The sequence below is a fragment of the Aythya ferina genome (assembly GCF_964211825.1).
Source record: "Aythya ferina genome assembly, chromosome: 2".
NCBI classification, from domain to species: Eukaryota; Metazoa; Chordata; class Aves; order Anseriformes; family Anatidae; genus Aythya; species Aythya ferina.
The window spans coordinates 14561572-14582437 of record NC_140297.1 but is presented as its reverse complement, the minus strand read 5'-3'; the positions used below and the strand labels follow the sequence as shown (position 1 = coordinate 14582437).

Sequence of the window (20866 nt, the reverse complement as noted above, 5' to 3'; positions counted from 1 at the left end):
CCCGTATTTCTGTGGCTGTGCCATGTCACCAAGACCAGATTGAGCCTGCATTCACAAATCTTCTCTATTTAATTTTATTTTATTTTATTTATATAAATGCTTCTCTTCTCTACCACCTTCTCTTCTGTACCCTTAGCACTCCTTTTCACACTCTATCTTAAGCTTCCAGACAGCCATTTATGTTCCTACCCATGATACAAACTGAAAAAATGTATTTTATACATTTGCCATATAATGGCAAATACATCAGTTAGGGTTTCCTTGACAATCACCATGTCTCTCAAAATGGAAAGCTCAAGACACTCTCCAGAGCCCTGCCAGCAAGACCCTGCAGTGAGCAGGGTGACAGCTGGAATTCCTGCAGCAGTTCTGGTCTGAAAATGTGTCCAGTGGGAAAGCATCTGCTGCTGACCAGGTTGGGCATGAAAACCAAGAAAATAAGAAATACTATTTCAGAAAGGCACAGCTTTCATAAACAAACAAACAAACAAACAACGTTTATTTTGATGATTTTCTTCTTACAAACACTTAGGACAGATATTATTTCACTTGACTTGCTTTACTTAAAGTAGTTGTTAGGAAATATTTCTGTTAGAGTACAATCCTTAGACTCAGGTCCCTATTGTGTAATGTGCCACGCAAACACACGAAACGCAGTCGCTGTTGAACAAAGACGATTCTTTAAGAAAAAAGAGCTATGAAGAAGAGGACTAGGTATTTAGATCAAACAAACATCACACTCCTTCCTCCCTTTAAATCATAAATAGTAGCTTCTTTCATTTGTCCTACGCTGTTGTTACTCATTGTTTCCTTAGAACGACATATTTTGGGGAGAGGGTTCTAATCTTGCTGATGAACTGGGGGAGGAATCTTTATGTATAGGGGCAAATATGAAACAGAAGAGTGTACATACGTGTATATATACATACACAAATCTCTATACATGAATGAAAAAAGACAAGTGGGTGGAAAATGAAAGTATCATTGGTAAAAGTGAAGGTTATGGGTTAAGACAGGAGAAGATAAGAGAGAGAAGCAAAAGTCTGAAGGGCATTCAAGGTGAAGACAAGCAGCTTAAACTTCACATGATGAAATAAGAACAAGTCAGCAGGATGGAATGTGCCCAAAGTGACATGCAAGGAAACTCTCTGCAGAAGCTCTGCACCCTGGGGAGTGTACAAGGGCTCCAGGGAGCCTCAGCTCTGACTGCCCAGTCTCAGTAGTAGGACATGAAGAGAACTCAGAGGGAGAGCTTGTGGTAACTGATAAAAAGAATAGAGTAGCAAAAGCCATGATTAGTACACAGAAAAGAAAGCCAAGTATGAGGGACCCGTGAATCAGTCCACCTGACAGCTTTTACACCGATTGTTACTTCAGCACCTCAGTTAGAAACCAGAAGAGGACTGGGTCATGAAACCACCGTAATGGACAAGCGCCCAACAATATGTCCATGAGCTATAGCATGAACACACAGCTGTGAATGTTGCATAAAATAAGAACAATGTGTATATTGATCAGAGCTACTCCTACTTCTATAAACAGGAGCAAAGGAGGCATGCACCTGGACCATGTTTACTGCTTATCCTGAAGCCCAAAAACCAGCCCTGTACATCAGCCTCCCTAATAATTTCACAATTGATCATTTAGAGCAGGTCGGGAAGATCCTGAAGCCCATAAGCCAGCTGCAGCCTGCAACATCATCTGTCTGGCATTTTGTCTGTTATTGTTGGATAGCACCAAGCATGCAATACTGCGTGGGCCGGTGATTTCAGCAGAAGCAGCCAGCTACCAAGCATGGCGTAGAGCTGCTGACTGTCCCCCGCAGCCGTCCGGGTTCCAAAAACGACAGGTAGCCTCAAGCTACACACTGCAGCACAGGGAGTACCGCACAGCAACCCAGCCTTTGGTTACCTATATATAGAATTACACCAGATTAAAACAACAATGATGAAACAAAAAAAAAAAAAAAATGCACAGAAAAAAAAATGACAGAGACCATACCATACAAAACACATGCATACAACTGATTCAGCTTTAACCATGCTCATCTTCAAATTAATCACAAATCTTTAAATTCAAATAATTTAAGTAACCCTTTGGAGGGTATTAAGATCCCTGTATCAGTTGAACTGCAAGCTCTGTGGTCCCTGCTGAGGAATTCCAGCTTATCCCATGGAGCGTGGCTGCAGCAGCAATTTACAGCACACTCTCCCTTTTATTTGTGTTTATATAAGATTATTTTATTACTTCTGAGGCTTCACAATGATGCATAATCAGAATGACACTGGCAGAGACAATGTAAATGCTAAATGTCTTTGAGTAATCAGCAGACCTGCTCTCATTGACTGCAGACAGTTTTTACGGTTTGTTTGTTTGGCTCTATCAAAGAGGTCCTACCTCCCACACGAGGGTTACCCTGCTGTAAGATTTTCTAATTTGTTTACTGTAGTGCTTTCAGATGTTGTTTTTTTTTTTAAAAAAAAAAAAAAAAAAAAAAAAAAAAGACAGAACATCTTGCTCTGCCTTTGAATTCGGATTGCTTTCCTTGTACAAAGTCAGGCAGCACTCACACCTTTCCCAAAGCACGAACTATCAGACTCTGCTAATCACAACTGTCTCTGAAGAGCTGGTCCCAGATGTTGCCCAGTGCCAAACTCATGCTAGTGAGGAATGTGTGCTTGATAGGTCAATGGTCTGACGGCATTTCAGACAGAAACATTCCCAAATGCAAGATGCAGATCAGAAAAACACAAAAAGTCCCTGGACTAGATTGCATTACTACAGCCTAGAGAAATACCTCATATCTCGGTGATGATATCACTGAGTTTATTCTGATTTTTTTTTTTTTTTAAGTGCTCAGCTCCCACACTCCAACTGAGCTAGAATCTCACCCTGCTCAATGCAACAAAATAAGAAAATAGGGCGCAAAAGCAGTGGGTGGGTAGATGGGTGGGTGAGTGAGGAGGTATTGAAGTAAGGGTTCGTCGGACTGAGCAATTTCATTTCTTGGCCTTAAATCCCTTTTTGTTATGTCAACTTGCTTGATATAACCATATGAAGAATACAAAGTCTGTGAGAAAGTCAGAGCTCAGCAGGACACAGGCAGGTCTCACAAGGTGATCGTGGCATCTGTTACACCTCTGTGTACCAACTCTGTGCTCCTCCCCATCTACCTCAAAGAGGCAAGGAAACTACAAAGCGCGGTTTATAATACACATGGCATCTACAAGAGGTCTTCTCATCTACTGCTTCAGAATCAGCCAAAGCAGCAGTCTGCAAAATTATGAAGAGAAATAGAAGCTTTCTAGCATATTGATTCAAACAGCTGTTGGTCAAGCATCCATTTGGTAACACAAGTACTTTCCTCACTCTTCTTCAGAGCTTTAATTTAAAAATCAATTATTTCAATAATATGCTCAGCTGATGTGAGAGCTATGCCTTGTGGCTGTTTATGACTGAAAATTTGGAGTCAGACCTTCTCAAGAGTTAATTTCAGGAACCTCCAGGAAGCAATTTCAGGAACCTCTATGTAGCTGGCTCAGTACTTGCAGGCTGAGCCCTGCAGAAGGGCAGGTAACAGGAGCAGATGCTTTCCATGTGCAGACCTGGAGCCACCACCAGCACAGCCCTCCTGCCTGTCACAGCCTTGGGGCTCTGCTGTGTGCCTGCACAGCGGGTCACTGCTCCTGCCACATGCCAGGATAGCATCACAGAGCCTGGACATAGCTTCCTCCTTCTTTTTCTGCTGCCATTTCTAAGGTGGTTTGCTTTGAAGATGAGTCAGCTCACCCTGCACATTCACCACTAATTTTTGTACCTGCTTCTGACCAGGCAAAAATTGTTCTCTTGGAGCAAATCCCTGGGAACAGGAAAAAGAGAAATAAACACTTGTTTTCCAGCACAGCACTTCTGCTTTGCAGACACACATCACTTCTCCTCCCCTGACTTCCAAGCTGAGCAGTTCAATGTTACCTGTGGGACTAAGCACGGAATAGTGCTAGCAGGTGAAAATGTAAAGGAGCTTAGTGCACACTCCTCTGAGCCCTTATATAGTGGGTAATTTCCCAAGGTATCTGTTATCGCAGATATTTTATTACCTGTTATCACCAAGGCCACGGGCTCATTCAACTCTGAGCACAGCGTTACTCATAAAAAAGTTTGTTTGGGTTGGCTTTGTCTGTTGTTTTTATTTCAGGTTTGGGCCATGCTTACTTTGCCGAAGCATTTGAACAGCTCCCCTTGCTGCTAAAAGCAACGCGTTACCATTGCTGTGATACAAGTGTCATCATTTATATTACAGAGGTATTTAAGATCCCTAAAAGCTTCCCTGGGCAAAGCCCTTCACACATGCCTGCTCACAGGGAAGCCTTTTCCAAATCCCTGCCTGATTTACTTTCTGTAGATGTGACAGCAGCATCAGGAAAAGACAGAAGAGGCAGAAGTGAGACCGCACAGCCACAGGGCTCTCCTGCCCCAGGCCTCCTGCTGCACCCAGTGCTTGTTGACTCATTCCATAGATCCTCACAGCTGAGCCCCAAACCTTCCTCATGTTGCACAACACAGTCTTTGCACCAGGCAGAATGGCAGCCATTTCATACAGCTTTTAAAAACAAATTTACTACAGCATCCACATGCTTTTCTTTTCATTAATTCTGAGCTGATACTTACTAGGAAATGGGATAAGAGCGTCTGAAGCAGATGAAGGCAAAACCAGAACTGCTGTGAGCACACTCATTTCCAGATGCTTGAGAGGAAATTCTGAGCATCTCCCTTGTCAGTGAATTTTGCAGTTTGCAGAGCATTTGCATGTCCAAAATATACATCCCAGGGACTGCAGTGCTTTCTGTGAGGACTGACCATCTCTGCAATACAGGCAGAATTCTGGACATTCAGAAACAGTTTGTTTTTGAGGTAACAGCCCAGAATTATACAACCGTGACTGCATAATGACAATTACACAGCACACTAAGAAATATTGAAGCCAGATCTTCCACTCAGCTCTTCCCATAGCAAAAACTGATGAATGACACCAATTTGATGGACTCTTCCTTCAGGTCAGGCAGTGTGCTGTCAGCCCTCACCTGCCACGAACCCACTGCAGGCTGCACCATGCTGCGTTCCTCACCAGAGGTGGCAGCAGCCCTGCAAGCGGCAGGCTGTCAAAGTACACCTCGCTTTTTCCAGATGCACAACCGGTCACAGCTGGGCATCAGGCTCACTTTCACCTGCCTCATGATCATCAACCCAGGCAAACACAAAAGGGAGAGATAAGTATAATTCCTTTCCTCAGAGCAGATAAAAGTGAAGTGCAATGTGCAAGTGAACTTCCCTTTGGATGGGGATTAGAAAAACCAGAAGTGCCTCAAGGTAACGACTTTCCTAATTAGATCCTATACCCGTGGTAGATTTGCATCAGCCCCTCTATCTAGAGCTGCTAATCATGAAAGCAAAGAAGATTTGTGTACTTTCCGTTGTGTAGCTATCTGCACTCCTTCGTGATTAATGTCACCTTGCACATCACCCGAGGGTTAAAAAAAAAAAAGTACCCTCAGAAAACTGAGGAACATTAAGACAATGGAAAAAGTCTGGGAAGATCATTTAAAGGAAGAACTGTTAGTAAAAATCAAAAGTCTCCAGTATTTATTACGCCCATTGTAATTCTTTGTGCTTCCCACAAGAGAGGCCTGGCATGTTTTGTGCCATTAATTCATGGCAGGGTAAGCAATGCCAGCACACTCCTGGAGTTGCTGCTCATCAGCTTTTAGGACAAGCTCATAATTATTAAATGTCAAAAGTCTTCTGAGATCATTTTAAATAATTTAAAAAGAAGCAGGAACAACTCTTTGTAGGTTATTCTGGAAGACAAGATGAAAGTCTGATCTCAGCAAGTTAAATCTACATCTTCTGGGAGATCTGTTTTTGCACTTTAGGAGTGCTTTGGCATAAACCTTCCCTCCCCCTAACCCCCATCCCCCCCCCCCCATTCATTTTGTTCCCCTGAGATAAACATCTCATTTTAAAAACAAATATGAGTAAGGCCAACAAAGCAAACAATTACAACATGACAGGAAAAGAAAAGATGTTTCTATGCTACTGCAAACATGCATAGTTGCTCTGGAATAAATGCAACCAAATTAAGGAAGATTAAGTAGCTTTCTACACATGAAAGATCATTCACAAGGGTTGTAAAACGTCAGTGCTGAGGTGCATCTAACCCTGTATCTTGTCTCCTTAAGATTCAGCCCAGATCAGAGCATACGAACAGTACAAGAACATGCTGTACTGCTGCCACTAATCTCTGTTCTCTGGGACTTCTTGGGCTCCTCAGTATTTGCAGCCCTTGACAGATTTCCATGAACTTGTCCAATCTCCTTCTGAGCAACACACACTTTTAGCAGTCACAACATCCTTTACGTGAGGAGTTTAACAACTCAATTACCCGTTCTATGAAAATCCACTTTATTATCATCACCATTTTTAGCCTGAGTCCCAGTATCCCATAGTCCTTGTATCAGAAGAGGCAGCGAGCAATAATCCTTACCCATCGTTCCCACACCACTCACCTCTGTAACCTCTATTGCCAAAGTCAGTCTCAATAAGCACACCCTTACTGCTTCCTGAAGAACTGATTTCCCACAGCAGCTCCCATTCCCTGCTCACACCCTGAGCATTCCTGACTTCAGGATGGAGGCATTTCCAGATTTTTTCCTGACAAATTTTGGGCCTAGCCTTGGTTCCCCCTACAGCCCAGCTCCTAGCACAGGGCTCACCTACGTAAATGTAGCTGCCTACACATAACCTAACCTCTCAATATTCCCCTCGCAGTTGGTGGGCATTTAGTTGATACAGGCAATAGCTATTGTGGAGCCTTGCTCTCTGCAAGGAGCCAGAACAGCTCTAAGGACACCACAAAGCACCTACATTTCACTATTGACTACACAAGAGCAGATGAGTAGCTCAGGTATAAACACCTGTGCTATGGACTTCTGAAGTTAGACGACTCATAACATCAAAAAAGGCTGTGTATGCTATCGGGATAAAAGGGCATATTAATTCAACAAATAAAAACTGCAACGATTCCCATACACATACGTTTCAAAGTTTGTTATTAAATGCAAAACTGCTTATGATTACAAACTGCCTACTCACTGGAACAAAACCTAAGACATTAAATCAGAAGGCCCTTGCTTTCAGTAGGGACTTAGAAAATAATTTAGTGCTTGAAAACAACTGCAACTATACTGCAGATCACTTGTGAGATGCAAGCAAGTGTAATTGTATTTAAAGCATTAAAAAAATCTCATATTTAATTTCTGTAAAGGACAAAGAGCAAAGCTCGTTGGAGCCCTGTGGATGTTCTCCCCCAGCACATTAGCTGTTTTTAAACCTAAGCACATCCCTTGAAACCAGCGCATGCTCTGAGAGCTCACCTGCGATTCTGCAGCCTTCCTGCCACACCGCTGGGCCAAGGTGCCAGTCCTGTACTTAATGAGGGCTGGCATCATCAGAGCAGAGCCACGCTGTGCACTGGGAGATGCAAGAGCGCTGCAGGCTGGGCTGCAACAAGGGAGGAAACACCAGCGACAGCCAGCCCCAGGGGAAGCACTGCAGCTTGTGGGGGCATAACTCTACTGGTACTCACACGCAGGAAGAGTTCAGGTACCACCATGCTGTCTGCAGCCTCAGCAAGAGCTAACATATTTTTTTTTCTCTATGTTTTTATAAATCTGATGTTATTTGTTCCACCATTCAGCTTCGTTCTGTTTTCCCTCTAGCTCCTCTCCCAGAGGTTTTAATTTTCTCATGCAATTTTACGCATGTTTATTTCATTATGTCTTTTGAGTATAATCACTGACCTCAGCCCCATGAACAAGATGCAATTTACCCGTAATTAAAATCATTCCTCACCTGTAAGGTTTCACGCATGGCAGTGGAAAGGACATTAACTTTAATTGGAACAGCCTGAAGTGCAAACTGTGCTGTCCCACCATGGCTTCTCACACAGCTTCATATCACTGCAGCAATCTAGTCTCCTGCTGGGACCTCCTGTTATTAATGCTTTTTTTTTTTTTTCTTTTTCTTTCCACTGAGAAGGGATGCAGGTGCTATTGATTAAGTGCTAAAGAAAGAAGCCAGAAGGTGAAGTTGCACTCCTTAGAGCTTTTTAATCTGTTTCTAAATGTTTGCGTTGGCACTAGCACAGGGATGCTCTGGTGCAGATGCAGGTACCACAATCGATGTGCTCTGCTCATGGATGCTGTGCACAAGGACCCATGTGAACGAGCAGGGTGTACAAGAGGCTATGTGACTTCAAGGAAACCCACAGCACAGACATGGGTGCAGTTGTAGATGAAAAAGCATATTTGAGAAAGGCAGTAGATGAGGGTTGTGGAAGTAGGGATGAGCAAGAAGCTTGTCAAAAATCTGAAGGGCAAAAGGACAGAATGCCCAAATAGAAAGGGACAGTGAAAGGATGTGCCAGGTAGCTGTGGGAAGGAGAAAATGGCCAATGTGTTCATTACCAGCTTGCCCAGAGACCTACAGGGAGTACTGAAATATTTACTACGTTACAGCACTGCACTAATACCAAAGCATCCAGCTGGAACAGGCTGTTCTTTTGCCAGCTCCCTCTGCCACCCATTCTAAGACGTCCCTGGTTTCATGTGTGTGCTTTTGTTTTAATAATCATATAAGAGGATTGCAGATATTTTTTCCCCCTGGTGCTTTCACTATATTTAGCATTGTCAAAATCTCCACTTTGTAGTTTATCTCTGTCTAGGGTTGGTATTTTGCACACTCTGAATTAGGGCACTAATCCACCAGTGGGGTTGCCTGCAAAAAATTCTTCAAGACCTTTGTTGCATGTTATCAGGAAAATAAATAATATCTCTGCTTCTCATAGAGATGGGGATTGGTTTTATTAGGTCAGGATGTATTCAAAATTAAAATATGGTGCCATATTATCAGGCTAAATCCAAGAGTGACAAAAAGATGTCATCCCGAATTTTCACACTGAGAGATCTGAACGGCAGATACTTCCTTCTGAAACAGAGCAGCCTTCTCACCTACCCCTTGTATTTGATAGCCTGGTGGCTACTGCATATGGCCAGGAAACAGAAGACCCAGGCTCGGTTCCCTACACTGAGCCCCAGGTAATTCAAATCAGCCCCCTAGGGGCACACCAGTCACCAAGCACAGGTTAATTTGCTCCTCCCTGCTCCTGTTAGTGAGGCCATGCTGCTGAGCATGGAGGAAGCCAGGGCTCCACCTGGACAGACCCAGAGCTCACCCTCACTGCTCAGCTACCTGGGGCAAGCCTTGGTTTCTGCTCCCACATCTCTCCATGTTTCTTAAAATCCACAGCACTGCAATCCACCCCACTTCAGATCCACCCTGCTGTGACAGCTTTGTTCCACAATGGATTCCTGGATTTCTTCAATGGTTGTCGAAAGTGGGACAAAACCGGTCACCTGGGAGCCAAAGTGTGCACCCAGGCTTCTCTACCCCTGTGTGAGCAACCACCAAACGAGGATCCCTCATGGTTCCCCTTCTGAACTCTTAAACTCCTCTCAGCACAGCAGACGTGCTTCCACAGGTGGGGTATAAAATATTTCCTGCTCAGCTTACAGCATCATGTTGCAGGCATTTTACTGTACTTAGCATTCATATATATAACATCTTTTTTAAAACTGTTTTTCAGGGAAGGTGAGTGAATGTGTGTGTTCTTAACCTCACTCAGTGGGCAAAATAGACTCCAGGTATTGCATCTCATTTATCCACAAAAATAGTGATGTACTCAAAAATCCAATTAAAAATGAAAATTTTAAAAATAAGGTCTATTCACAATTAAAAGCTGCAACTAGTTTTTGTTCTGACGTAATCACTGTTCCCTAAAAAAAGCCTCATTACCTGACCACAGGCATCTCCAGAACTTCTCAGCAATATCTGATCTTTACTGTAGTTGGACGATGCTCTTGAATGTTCTGAGGAAACAGCAGTAGATAGGGGTTTTGTTTTATTAAATTTGAAAAAAAAAAAAGCATCTCGACTAAATGTATTTTATATTTAATTAATTTCAAAACTTGTAACTCTTATTTTCTTATTTTCAGATCTCAAGGATTAATGTATTTTTCAACTCAGATATTATCAGAAAACATTAAAGTAATACTTCTTCTCTGTGGCAAACACAAAACAAAACTAAAGAAATTCACAAAACACAGCCGATGCTCTACCTGAAGGTTGAATAATGAGGCCCCAGCTTAACTCACAAAAGGCTCGCTGCCACCAGAGGTGCACATTGCCTAACTCCACTCGGTTCCCTCACTCCTGATCACAAGCAGAAACCTCATTGCCAAGTTGATTTTGATATTGGTATCTTTATACCATGCTGACATACAAAATGCTGAAAGCTGTTTCAGCTCCAGTGTGCTGAAAATGCAGGTGGTTCTATAAAAAAATGATATTCTGTAACACGACTGGTTAAAGTCTTTAGGACAACTGATAATCAGAAAACTTAAATATTTCAAATTCATTATGGGAAGGCAACATCTATAGTTTGCTTTCTTTAAGAGTTTCTTCTGCTACAAAATTGGAAAACAAACAAGCAACATCCAAACCATAAAGACATTACAAAATAGCAAACAACATTCAGACAGGAACTTCAAAACAATCAGGAAGCATTAAGCAGTGCAGTACCAGCCTCCTAATGACAGGATTTATTACATCCATTTTCTGCTGTCACATCTTCCTCCCCCCACAGTGATTCACTGCAGCTCGTTTCGAATGGGACCACAGGTGCAGGTCCCTGGCTCCATTCCCGGTCAGCTCCACTGCTTCAGGGCTTCTCCCATTTTCTCCAGCCCACTCCTCTCAATACACACAGGGGATTCACACACAACACTGCTGACCCATTTCAAGAAATTTGGAAAGAAAACTTGATACCTGCACCTGGATCTCTCATTGGTTTCACTATTACCAGCTTGTTCCCAAAATCAAGTTCAGATCTCAAATTCCACTCCCATGCATCACCCCTAGCTGAGGAGCCCTTTATTTTCAACAAGGCTCCAAAAACTCATAGCATCACATACTCCACACAAAATCAAAGGAAAGAGGTTTGGGGCTGAGGAACTTAGGGAGGATATCAGCAAGCTGTGTGTGTGGAATCAGACACCGAGTGTCTCATTTGTTGCCCGTATAAGCTTACTAACTGCCCAGCTTGTAGTTTTTTTTTTTTTTTTTCCTGCTCTAGGCAAAACTGATGCACCACACACAAAAACGCCAGTATTTCTGTACTGTCAGCTCTGTCTGTATATTTCTTTATTTCATACACTGCTGCATCCCCAAACTGTTTTTGTCCACACTTCTAGAGCCCTTCTACCATGAAGGGGTGATCCTTCCCCTTTATTCAATATTGGTGAGGCCACATCTGGAGTACTGTTTCCAGTTCTGTCCACCCCCCCCCCCCCCAGTACAAGAGAGACATGGAAGGAGTCCAACAGGGCACTGCAATGCTGAAGGGACTGGAGCACCTCTCCTGTGAGGAGAGGCTGAAGGAGCTGGGACTGCTCAGCCTGGAGAAGAGAGGGCTCTGGGGGATCTTGTCAATGTCTATAAACACCCAAAGGGAGGCTGCAAACAGGATGGAGCCAGGCTCGTTTTTGTGGTGCTCAGTGCCAGGACAAGACGCGATGGACACAAAGCGGCCCACAGGAGGCTCCGTCTGAACACCAGAAGCCCTTCTGTGCTGTGGGGGTGATGGAGCACTGACACAGGCTGCCCAGAGAGGCAGTGGAGTCTCCTCCTTGGGGATTTTCAGAAGCCGCCTGGCCATGGCCCTGGGCTCCCTGCTCTAGGTGGTCTTGCGTGAGCAGGGGTTGGGTCTGCTGGGCCCAGAGCTCCCTGCCAGCCTCAGCCAGTCTGTGATTCTTTAACAGTGATTTGGCCATGAATAGCTTCACACTGTGGTGGTTTCACCCTCTACCTGCTTCACTCTCCTCCCCCTGAGCACCACAAGAAATAGGGAATGGGGCTGTGGTCAGTCCCTAACGCCTCATCCCCCACTGCTCCTTCTTGGTCCCTCTCTGCCCCTTCTCCATGCGGGGTCCCTCCCATGGGATGCCGTCCATCCCAAGCTGAGCCTGCAGGGGCTGCCCAAAAGCTGCAGCTCTTCAGGAACTGCTCCCACACGGCTCCATACCACGGGGTCCATCCCCCAGGAGCAAACTGCTCCAGCATGGGTCCCCCATGGGTGGGCAGCAGCTCCCCCGAGAACCCCTGCTCCTGTGGGGGCTCTCCATGGGCCGCAGCCTCCTCCAGGCCACATCCACCTGCTCCACTGGGGGCTCCTCCATGGGCTGCAGTGTGGAGATCTGCTCCATGTGGGACCCATGGGCTGCAGGGGGACAGCCTGCTCCACCAGGGGCCTCTCCGCAGGCCTCAGGGGAACTTGTGCTGCATGCCTGGAGCACCTCCTGCCCTCCTGCTGCACTGACCTTGGAACCTGTGGGGCTAGCTCTCACTCCTTGCTCTCTTTCTTTTTTCTTGCTTTCTTCAACCTGCTCTCCCAGAGGCCCAGGCAGCATCACTCACGGCTCAGCTCTGGCCAGCAGCGGGTCCCTTTTGGAGTTGGCTGGAGCTGGTTCTGATCTGACATGGGTAGCTGCTGGGCTCTGTTCACAGAGGCCATCCCTGCAGCCCTCTGCTACCAAATCCTTGCCAGTTAAACCTGAGACACACATCTATCTTGCTTCCCAGGTTTTGTACCTCTTTGCCTTTTCAAGGGAAGGATCAATTTCTTTCACAAGCTGCAGTGCTCCCCAAGCCTCCTCATCATATGAGAATGATGCTCGTCTCCACCCAGCATTCCAGCAGAAAAGTGAGGTATTCTGCAGCCTGTGGTATCCTTGCTTGGAGAAGGCATTTGATTGGGATGCAAAGCATCTTCCCTGAATTTGCTAAATGGTTGCAGCTTCCTATCTCAGCAGAAATACATCCCAGTAGGGTCTCAATTTTCAGTCCACATCTCCACCCACAAAACCATGAGATGGCAGTGGCACTCTCTTCCCAGCTCCCAAGCGTCTCTGCACAAATTTATTTCTCCCTGTATCCTTATTTCCCACACCCTCTAAGCTCTCCCATTCTCCTTGCTGGACTGCACAGACTTGCCAAATATCCCCCAAATACTGACTCCACAGTAGAGTGCATGCCCTCTCCTCCAGCATACTCCCAATGCCTGCTGCTGTGGAAGGGGGCTCAGGAGCAGCCAGGAGCAAGCAGAGGCTGTCCTGAGGGCAGCGATGCTGCTGCCTCCCCGCACCCAGCCCCTCTGACACAGCAACCTCTGCTGGCACAGGGCTGCAGCAGATCTGCTGCAGCACTGTCAGCGTGCACCCAAGCCACCTCCCTGTTAACAGAGGGAAGCACTCTGTTTTAATTTCTTTGCACTTGCCTCCCAATATTTGACCTTTTCAAAGGAATGTGTTTTCACACTGCTCTCTCCACAGTCTCTGGGGCTGGAAACGTTCTCACGAAAGCAGAGATTCCCCTGTAAGAATACAGTTTGAGGAAAGCACCCAAGTTTCCACACTCTAATCCAGAGTAATGCTGCTGCAGAGCTAGCAGGCAAATTACATTTTACCTGCGGATTTGGGAAAGATGAGAACAGCCTGCTGATGGAAACTGCCCCAAGCAGGCTTGACAGCTTTCTGCCTTCTTCCCCCAATTTTCCCAATCAGCCAAAGACTGTTGAATGAAGAAGTTAATGATCCTATTATGTGAAAGCAAGGCAACAGAAAGATGCCTTCCTTCGATGCTGTAGCTTCTCTCACAATCGGTGATTTTAGTGCAGTTGTTATTGAACGTAACAGCTGTTGCTTCCTCCATCAGTACAGACATCAGTTCAGCTTGCCTTTGTCTTGCCTGTACTCCACCCAGTATATAGCTTAGTGCAGGTTTTCACAAGCATTTTTATCAAAGAACATTTTAGAGACACAAAAATGAACAAAACAACCCCAAAGATGGCATTCCCAACAAGGAATTACTTCACTATATCACTGTAGCACGTGGAGGACTAATTGATGGCCTGCAATGCTCTGTAGGAGTAGAACCAACACTGGCCTGCACAGGCAGGATCTAAACTGATTTTTCAGTTTCATAATCAATGTACAAAGCAGTGGTCTATCAGAAATTACCAGTGATGAACACACGAATAAATCCTGTTTTAGTATTGCATAGAGTAGGACAGTAACAAAATCACCCTGTGCGGAATGCTAGGCCAAACTGCTTGCTACAAAAACAGACAGAGGAGTAGAAAACTGACATATTGATTAAAAAAAAATAATAAATGTAAGGCACTATGCGTAAATGCCATGTACAAAACACCTTAGTGAGGCAGCAAAATCTAAGAGAGTACAGCAAGAGAGAAGAGCTCCACACAGTGAGAAGGTGCCCACCACAGCAGGAGCAGGCCCTGCAGAGGAACAGTTTTGCCGCATCTGGAGCTCTGCCAAGCCCAGCATTACAGACGTGGACCAGCACAACACCCGGGTTAGACAATGTGGAAGGAAATTCTGGAAGATAAAAAACCCAGAGGTTCTGTCAGCAGGAAATCTGAATTATACATCGCATAAAAACCATTTTATTTTACACAAGGATTTATGAACCGATCAGAAAGGGCAAAAGCAAACCCGTGCATGAAGCTGCTGTTCTACCAGCCCTATTTTCATCTTTGTCAGTGCAGGTGACCCACACAACCTGTTGCTTCCTCTGATACATCAAAGGTAAACTACGAAAAACTTTATCCAATGGAAACTGCTAATGAAGTGTGAGACGAATAAAATAAGTTTGATCTGCTCAAACTTGTGCAACGGAGCCGCACCGTGACGCCGTGCAGAAACATGTGGTAGATGCCGCTAGGGGCTATGTAGTCATAGAGCATTTCTCCGCTTCTCGGCGTTTTTATAGGCAGTTTATGGCCTCTGTCCCTATCTCAGAATTAAGCCCACACGGGTGACGCCTCCTTTGCCACCTGCGAGCCCGTAGCAGCCAGGCAGGCCGCCCGAGCAGCGCCCGGCTCTGAGGTGCGCCGTGCCCCTCGGAGCCAGCCGGCAGAGCCGGGCCTGTTGGGGCAGGCAGGCCTCGCACTCGCAGGAGCTGCCCCAGGAAGGGAAGTAGATATTCCAGCTCTGCCTGTCAAGTCTGCATTTCAAAGGTTGTGCCTGGGTGTGGGAAAGAATAAAGAGGGTCTGTCAGTCCACATGCAAAAGCCCACACTTCTTTGCCCTGACTGCCAGGCTCTGTCATTTGGGGCCGGAATTCATGTCCCCACTTGCCCCTGCCCACTTCAGTAAACACCAGTCTCGCTCAGGGACACGTACCCTGCTCCTCCTCTGTCCTATCTGTCAAACTGCGTATGTGTATTTTAAAATACGCACCTCTTAAATTAAGTACGTAGTGCTCTGAAAGAGGGAGGACATCCAAAACAAGCAAGGTCTTGAGGAAAGCGGGGTGATGAGCAGCTTGTGTAATTTCTCAATTACTTTATTCAAAAGTGGATGGATTTGTGGGGTCTTCTTAATGGTAAAGATTTTTTAAGGCTACAGTCTGCTTTTATGCAGATGGAAGGTTAAGACTACCGTTGTTCTCAACAGGAATGATACACTTTCTAAATCTCTTTCAGCAGCTGCAATGGGCACGTTTCTGATTCACAGCTATGACTCAGATTTTAAGCAGCACATGCTTTGTGGGTGTACATCTATTCCCTTCCATTTGTGGCTTACGTACATCATTACCAGTACACTAAAACATGTGGCAGCAGACACCCACCTGGGCAAGGAGAGAGAGAACCTCACCTGGAAGCTTTGAGATGAGGCTACAGGTGAGGTTCATGGATGGAAAGAAGAAAGGAAAACAGATGAACTCAACTGAAACTGAAACATAATATGAAAACTACCTGAGAGTTCTTATCCTACCTACTTAGGAAGTTATAGATGATATAACTAACACTGGAAGACAGGCAACAGCAATCTGCCACACTTCAAAACAGTCCTCAGATCACTCCTCGTTAATAATTGTTGGTGAATACAGTGCCACTGTTCACAGCTGCTGAAAAAATTAGTTTTAACACACATCAGAACAACCAGCTTCCACCTAAAGGTTATAATTACAGTGTTTACCTGTTCAATGATTGGGCTAAGAACAAGGCCTCTTTCAGATGAAAACATGTCCAAGTCTCCGTATGTATCCATTGCTCCTGTAAACACTAATACATCAAAAGTGTGGTTGGATAAGAGTCAGACTGAAAGAATTGATCCCTTGGCTATGCAGACATTAGGCAGCCTTTCATCCATCTTACTTTACTTTCTGTAGTCTCAAAACACACAATTTTCTGCTCCTGCTACGTAACAATACAACAGAGAAGATAAGGGGGAGAAATATTTATGGAAACACCAGTGTATTATTTTATTTATCTCAATGGAGGAGTGGAAGGAAGGGCACAGAGATAAGTATAGCCCTCCTGAATGTAAAATACCAGAAGGTATTTCTGGCTAGGCCATTAAAGGGTTTATATATGGCAAATTCATTAGATTCTACTTCACTGGTGGTTAAAGTGTAAAGTTTTTCCTTGATAATAGTAAAAAGCAAGTCCAACTGGACAGCCTCCTCATCTACCTCTTTCCTTTAGCTGGCTGTTGTTTTCTTCCTGTTGATGCAAGTGTGAGTTCCATGAAGCAGACAGTAAGAAATGAATCTCTATGTTACATGCGCCTGCTGACTTCTATTGTCATATTTCTTCACCTCTTTAAAACCATAAACACATACTTGTGTTTAGCAAAGTCTTGCACTGTTTTAAAATTATTATACCCAAACAATGTTTTGATGCTTCCTCTTCTTTTGCCTAGCAACACACAAACTCTCTGTTTTGTTATCAGCTTGAAAGTGCAGGATAACTTCCAATTTGTTAATTATAAGACCAAATTATAAAACCAAATACTCAGTTCAAAGACAATTGCTTCAGGAGAATGTGTTTTCATGAGTTGTTATACCATAGATTAATTGACTGTAGGTAATTATCACATTTGCAAAGCACGGACAGTCCTAACATATTTGCCCCAGGATACTCATGAACCAATACCATGCTGTAAGGATTGCTCTTAAGGGTAAGAAATGGATTTTGAAGCATAGCTGCAAAATATCAGTTTATAAATTGCATTTCTCCATTGACTGATCTCTGCTCTGCTCCTAATTTGGAAAAGCAATGTACTCAGTAAATGACTTCTTACAAAGTATATGTTCAGTAAAGAAAACTATCAGGTTTGAAAACTGTTTCTCCTGTTATGCCCATCTAAGTACCTTTCATGCTCCAGCAGCACTGTATATATGAACACAATGAAATATCGGCACACATTTTTCTTTCCTAGAATAAGCCAATCAATCTAGAGACAAATTTAAACCTCATAGAAGTATATTTTCAGTTTGCATAAGAATTATCAATAATGCCCAGTACTATAGGCAAAACACATTTTGATCTCAGAAATACATGAGATATATCAATGTATCATGCTTCCAGACTCAGCTATGTGGATCCCAATGAGCTGGCAGGTCATACATGTTAACAGGCATATAACAAATAAGAAAAATTCCACACCTATGTCAGTTAAAAATTCATGGCATTTTTAGGCATCTTCTGTTCTTATAACTCGCCCTTGTGTTAATACCCATTGCCCATGAAATTACCCTTTCCAGACGTATTTAGCTGCCAGGCCGCAGCCCTACACGATATGCTGCATCACTGTGTGCCAACGATGACTTCAGTAACCTAACCCAACCACAGAGGGCTGAGGTTTTTCACTACTTCTTTCCTTAAGGGGAAGGTGTGAGTTATACAGTCGAATTCAACACGTTTCCCAGCTATGGCTGTGTTTCCCAAGAGGCACTGAAAAGACTGAGTTTGTGTATAATTATGAAAGACATTGTCTGGGGATGCCAATTGTGCTGAAATATATGAATGTTTTTAACTCACTAAACAAGTTTCAACTCAGCAGCATGCTTATCTAAAAAACAAAATACTACTTTTGATGTTTTAGGTATGCAAAAATTCAGAGATAAGGTAATGCTAAAACCTTACACGTTTGGGCTGGAGCAGTGAAGTGGCTGTTTTGTTTATGAACTGATTTTGAAAATAAGTTTGGTAGAGCTTTTTCAAACATAAGTCTTACAATTTTGGCACTGCAATTCAATTTAAATACAGTTTTTATTAAACCTTTAATGAAGAAACGAGCTTAAAATCTGTCAACTCAGATCACAAATTACAATATAAAATACATTTGCTTTCAGAAGCTTTGGTGCCATTGTTTGTTTTTCGGAGAAGGGATCTGATGATTCAGTGTTCAAGAAATATTTTTTGATTTTTTTCTATTGTGTCATAGAATATTTCTTCTTTTTTTTTTTTTTTCCCATAAGTAATAATGAATTACTTTTTATAAGGGACAGATTTTTTCACATTGAAACAAATTAAAAGTTGCTGTTGTGAAAATCTATGCTAACGTGTCTCCTGTTTGCTACACTTAAAGACATGATAAGCATGTCTGCTGTCTTTCAACACCCATATACAACTCTGAACTACCACTTTGGATAGTGACCTACTGCACTACAAAGATCAAAAACCAGTTCTTTAAGGCAAATCCAATTTCAAAAATCTGTATCTAAGTGCCATGAATATGGAAGAAGTGTTTAGTGCCATTCATTGTTTACTGCCCTTTATTTGCCTTCAGCAAAATCCGCATAAGAAAAACTTACCATGTCATGATGCATTCCCTAGTTAGCCACAGGATGTTTACTATATACTCTCCAGAGGACATATGAATGTGAGGCTACTTAAGAAAAAAGAAACAGGAACAATCTGAGAGGCAGAGAGAAGCCAAGCCATTCATACAGTGAAGAACTAGAAAAAGAAAGAAAACAAAAAAAAAGCTTCCTCCTAAGGTTTTTTCCCTTTGAAATTAATTCTTGCTCTGCGGACTTTTAGCAGATGATGAAATATCAAAAGGACTAAAAAAAAATTAAATCGCAAATAATACATATATTAATATACACCCAAATAAAAATCAGCAAAAATAGAACATTTGAAGTTAATATAGATCTCATCAATGACTAACAGAAAGCATAGCCATGAGGAAGCTTTTTTCTGCAGCAAGCATTCAGTATGTTCACGCTCTTAATGATCTTAAACTTTAATTATTTGCATTGGTACAGTTAACACTTTTAAAAATTACACCTTCTTTGTCTGATAGTGAGCAGTCACCATGCCATCCCTGATGAATAACAAAGGACACGAAATAGCCCACAGACTCCTTGTCCCACTCAAACCAGAAACCTGATTGAGTCAGGGGAAAACATAAGATAAGTAAAACCATAAGAGTTCGGAGGGAAAACAAGAAAAATGCATTACGGGCTTATGTGGAAACAAGTATGGGCATCTACCCATGTAGTGTTTCTACCCAATACATTACAGAAAGAACACACTTTTCAGTTACCAGTCTGGTATATTCTTTCCCAGTAACAGTGTGGTTTCACAAGCCACTGAACTATACCTTCAATATTTACAGCAACCATTCCTAACTCTTTGTGAATGATGCAACTTAAATTCCCTCAAACATCTGTTGATTTTCTTTTGTAACATATTCCTACAGAGTGGGATTAACAAAACAGAGTAGGCCTTACTAAGAATGGAAGAAGTTAGTCTAATCTCAAGAAAAGGGAAAGGCTGTGGATGTGGTCTACCTTGACTTCAGTAAGGCCTTTGAGACCGTTTCCCACAGCATTCTCCTCAAGAAACTGGCTGCTCTTGGCTTTGACTGGCATAGGCTTCGTTGGGTTAGAAACTGCCTGGATAGCCGGGCCCAAAGAGTCGTGGTGGAGTCAAGTCCAGTTGGAGGCCAGTCACTAGTGGCGTTCCCCAGGGCTTGGTACTGGGGCCAGTAAGTTTGCAAGTTACCCTCAGTAAGTTTGCAGATGACACCAAGTTAGGTGCATGTGTCGATCTGCTTGAGGGTAGGAAGGCTCTGCAGGAGGATCTGGATAGGCTGCACCAAAGGGCTGAGGTCAACTGCATGAAGTTCAACAAGGCCAAGTGCCGGGTCCTGCACCTGGGGTGCAATAACCCCAAGCAGAGCTACAGGCTGGGAGATGAGTGGTTGGAGAGCTGCCAGGCAGAGAAGGACCTGGGAGTGATGGTTGATAGTCGGCTGAATATGAGCCAGCAGTGTGCTCAGGTGGCCAAGAAGGCCAACGGCATCCTGGCTTGTATAAGAAGCAGAGTGACCAGCAGGGCCAGGGAAATGATCGTCCCCCTGTACTCGGCTCTGGTGAGGCTGCACCTCGAGTACTGTGTTCAGTTTTGGGCCCCTCGCTACAAGAAGGATATCGAGGTGCTTGAGCGGGTCCAGAGAAGGGCGACGAAGCTGGTGAGGGGCCTAGAGAACAAGTCCTACGAGGAGCGGCTGAGGGAGCTGGGCTTGTTCAGCCTGGAAAAGAGAAGGCTCAGGGGCAACCGCATCGCACTCTACAGGTACCTTAAAGGACGCTGTAGTGAGGTGGGGGTTGGTCTATTCTCCCACGTGCCTGGTGACAGGACAAGGGGAAATGGGCTAAAGTTGTGCCAGGGGAGGTTTAGGTCGGATATTATGAAGAACTTCTTTACTGAAAGGGTTGTTAGGCATTGGAGTGGGCTGCCCAGGGAAGTGGTTGAGTCACCATCCCCAGAGGTCTTTAAAAGATGTTTAAATGTAGAGCTCAGTGATATGGTTTAGTGGAGGACTTGTTAGTGTTAGGTCAGAGGTTGGACTCGGTGATCTTGGAGGTCTCTTCC

The 20866-nt window shown here is 43.9% G+C and overlaps 1 long non-coding RNA gene across 2 annotated transcripts; it reads right to left on the bottom strand.

The window, feature by feature from the left end:
• Nucleotides 1-467: 467 nt before the first annotated feature.
• LOC311430930 lies at nucleotides 468-7741 on the bottom strand. Of its 2 annotated transcripts, XR_014689120.1 has the most exons (4): nucleotides 7643-7704; nucleotides 7431-7527; nucleotides 4669-4862; nucleotides 468-1911 (listed from the first exon to the last, which is right to left on the bottom strand). It is a non-coding gene; the product is annotated as an uncharacterized lncRNA (long non-coding RNA). The 2 variants fall into 2 exon arrangements; XR_014689119.1 differs by having other exon boundaries at nucleotides 7431-7741.
• Between the last annotated feature and the right edge of the window lie 13125 nt (nucleotides 7742-20866).